Here is a 4,085-nt window from a genome sequence, read left to right as displayed (position 1 = left end):
AAAATGTTCTGAAAATCGTGTTCCCGAAAATCTCCGGGCACCCCGCCAACCCCCAAGGACAGAAATGACAAGTGTCAAGTTGGCGGGGCGTCGGGCCACCTGCTGCCGGCCATGAGCATCCAAATCCCCGCAGAAGGGGCATTTTCATTTCTTCATCGGGACTTCCGGCAATTTCCAAGGTTCAACTCATTAACGTTGTTCGCAGACACTTGCCAGAAAATGCAAGTGGCCACTTTGCCGGGCCGACTCGCTTGCCCAAGCGGGAAACCATCAACCGCAGGCCCGGTAAGGCGGCCGAATCTGACCTCATAGACTTCCACACAACGGGACTTTTGACTTTCCCGGCCGCGGGTGGCCTCCACCCGGCCTCAGCCATCAGCCCTGCCTGCCTCCAGCCGCCTTCTGGTTAATGAGTTATCCAGCCTGGCACTTCGGTTGCGCCAGCGAGACCAAGTCTCGGCTTTGGTTAATGATTTGAGCCGAACCGACCTGCCCCCCGCCACCGCGGGCTGAACTCGGGCAGGTCTGCCGATTTCCCGACTCCTTTCGGGGCCTAATCGGGTCGCGCGAGCCGCCTGGCGCGATCGGGGCCCATGCCCCGGCCTCTGCCAGGCCTCGGGCAGCCGCTTTTGAAGCCCGACCAAAAACCCGAAAAATGGGCAAAAAGGGAATAAATTCCCGCCCAAAAAGGGTGAATAGTCGGTTGGGCGGCAGCCCTGGTCGGTCTCTGCAGACCTGGAGGCTCGAGACGTTTGTTTGGAAAACTCACCAAGTCTCGATTCTGCCACCTCCTACCTCTGTGCAGATACCCCGCCAACCCCCAAGGACAGAAATGACAAGTGTCAAGTTGGCGGGGCGTCGGGCCACCTGCTGCCGGCCATGAGCATCCAAATCCCCGCAAAAGGGGCATTTTCATTTCTTCATCGGGACTTCCGACAATTGCCGAGGTTCAACTCATTAACGTTGTTCGCAGACACTTGCCAGAAAATGCAAGTGGCCACTTTGCCGGGCCGACTCGCTTGCCCAAGCGGGAAACCATCAACCGAAGGCCCGGTAAGGCGGCCGAATCTGACCTCATAGACTTCCACACAACGGGACTTTTGACTTTCCCGGCCGCGGGTGGCCTCCACCCGGCCTCAGCCATCAGCCCTGCCTGCCTCCAGCCGCCTTCTGGTTAATGAGTTATCCAGCCTGGCACTTCGGTTGCGCCAGCGAGACCAAGTCTCGGCTTTGGTTAATGATTTGAGCCGAACCGACCTGCCCCCCGCCCCCGCGGGCTGAACTCGGGCAGGTCTGCCGATTTCCCGACTCCTTTCGGGGCCTAATCGCGTCGCGCGAGCCGCCTGGCGCGATCGGGGACCATGCCCCGGCCTCTGCCAGGCCTCGGGCAGCCGCTTTTGAAGCCCGACCAAAAACCCGAAAAATGGGCAAAAAGGGAATAAATTCCCGCCCAAAAAGGGTGAATAGTCGGTTGGGCGGCAGCCCTGGTCGGTCTCTGCAGACCTGGAGGCTCGAGACGTTTGTTTGGAAAACTCACCAAGTCTCGATTCTGCCACCTCCTACCTCTGTGCAGATACCCCGCCAACCCCCAAGGACAGAAATGACAAGTGTCAAGTTGGCGGGGCGTCGGGCCACCTGCTGCCGGCCATGAGCATCCAAATCCCCGCAAAAGGGGCATTTTCATTTCTTCATCGGGACTTCCGACAATTGCCGAGGTTCAACTCATTAACGTTGTTCGCAGACACTTGCCAGAAAATGCAAGTGGCCACTTTGCCGGGCCGACTCGCTTGCCCAAGCGGGAAACCATCAACCGCAGGCCCGGTAAGGCGGCCGAATCTGACCTCATAGACTTCCACACAACGGGACTTTTGACTTTCCCGGCCGCGGGTGGCCTCCACCCGGCCTCAGCCATCAGCCCTGCCTGCCTCCAGCCGCCTTCTGGTTAATGAGTTATCCAGCCTGGCACTTCGGTTGCGCCAGCGAGACCAAGTCTCGGCTTTGGTTAATGATTTGAGCCGAACCGACCTGCCCCCCGCCCCCCCCGGGCTGAACTCGGGCAGGTCTGCCGATTTCCCGACTCCTTTCGGGGCCTAATCGGGTCGCGCGAGCCGCCTGGCGCGATCGGGGACCATGCCCCGGCCTCTGCCAGGCCTCGGGCAGCCGCTTTTGAAGCCCGACCAAAAACCCGAAAAATGGGCAAAAAGGGAATAAATTCCCGCCCAAAAAGGGTGAATAGTCGGTTGGGCGGCAGCCCTGGTCGGTCTCTGCAGACCTGGAGGCTCGAGACGTTTGTTTGGAAAACTCACCAAGTCTCGATTCTGCCACCTCCTACCTCTGTGCAGATACCCCGCCAACCCCCAAGGACAGAAATGACAAGTGTCAAGTTGGCGGGGCGTCGGGCCACCTGCTGCCGGCCATGAGCATCCAAATCCCCGCAAAAGGGGCATTTTCATTTCTTCATCGGGACTTCCGGCAATTTCCAAGGTTCAACTCATTAACGTTGTTCGCAGACACTTGCCAGAAAATGCAAGTGGCCACTTTGCCGGGCCGACTCGCTTGCCCAAGCGGGAAACCATCAACCGAAGGCCCGGTAAGGCGGCCGAATCTGACCTCATAGACTTCCACACAACGGGACTTTTGACTTTCCCGGCCGCGGGTGGCCTCCACCCGGCCTCAGCCATCAGCCCTGCCTGCCTCCAGCCGCCTTCTGGTTAATGAGTTATCCAGCCTGGCACTTCGGTTGCGCCAGCGAGACCAAGTCTCGGCTTTGGTTAATGATTTGAGCCGAACCGACCTGCCCCCCGCCCCCCCCGGGCTGAACTCGGGCAGGTCTGCCGATTTCCCGACTCCTTTCGGGGCCTAATCGGGTCGCGCGAGCCGCCTGGCGCGATCGGGGACCATGCCCCGGCCTCTGCCAGGCCTCGGGCAGCCGCTTTTGAAGCCCGACCAAAAACCCGAAAAATGGGCAAAAAGGGAATAAATTCCCGCCCAAAAAGGGTGAATAGTCGGTTGGGCGGCAGCCCTGGTCGGTCTCTGCAGACCTGGAGGCTCGAGACGTTTGTTTGGAAAACTCACCAAGTCTCGATTCTGCCACCTCCTACCTCTGTGCAGATACCCCGCCAACCCCCAAGGACAGAAATGACAAGTGTCAAGTTGGCGGGGCGTCGGGCCACCTGCTGCCGGCCATGAGCATCCAAATCCCCGCAAAAGGGGCATTTTCATTTCTTCATCGGGACTTCCGGCAATTTCCGAGGTTCAACTCATTAACGTTGTTCGCAGACACTTGCCAGAAAATGCAAGTGGCCACTTTGCCGGGCCGACTCGCTTGCCCAAGCGGGAAACCATCAACCGAAGGCCCGGTAAGGCGGCCGAATCTGACCTCATAGACTTCCACACAACGGGACTTTTGACTTTCCCGGCCGCGGGTGGCCTCCACCCGGCCTCAGCCATCAGCCCTGCCTGCCTCCAGCCGCCTTCTGGTTAATGAGTTATCCAGCCTGGCACTTCGGTTGCGCCAGCGAGACCAAGTCTCGGCTTTGGTTAATGATTTGAGCCGAACCGACCTGCCCCCCGCCCCCCCCGGGCTGAACTCGGGCAGGTCTGCCGATTTCCCGACTCCTTTCGGGGCCTAATCGGGTCGCGCGAGCCGCCTGGCGCGATCGGGGACCATGCCCCGGCCTCTGCCAGGCCTCGGGCAGCCGCTTTTGAAGCCCGACCAAAAACCCGAAAAATGGGCAAAAAGGGAATAAATTCCCGCCCAAAAAGGGTGAATAGTCGGTTGGGCGGCAGCCCTGGTCGGTCTCTGCAGACCTGGAGGCTCGAGACGTTTGTTTGGAAAACTCACCAAGTCTCGATTCTGCCACCTCCTACCTCTGTGCAGATACCCCGCCAACCCCCAAGGACAGAAATGACAAGTGTCAAGTTGGCGGGGCGTCGGGCCACCTGCTGCCGGCCATGAGCATCCAAATCCCCGCAAAAGGGGCATTTTCATTTCTTCATCGGGACTTCCGGCAATTTCCAAGGTTCAACTCATTAACGTTGTTCGCAGACACTTGCCAGAAAATGCAAGTGGCCACTTTGCCGGG

The sequence above is a fragment of the Pristiophorus japonicus genome, unplaced genomic scaffold (genome assembly GCF_044704955.1).
Source record: "Pristiophorus japonicus isolate sPriJap1 unplaced genomic scaffold, sPriJap1.hap1 HAP1_SCAFFOLD_1600, whole genome shotgun sequence".
Taxonomy (NCBI): Eukaryota; Metazoa; Chordata; class Chondrichthyes; family Pristiophoridae; genus Pristiophorus; species Pristiophorus japonicus.
The sequence above is the reverse complement of the archived record's forward strand: the minus strand, read 5'-3'. Positions refer to the sequence as shown.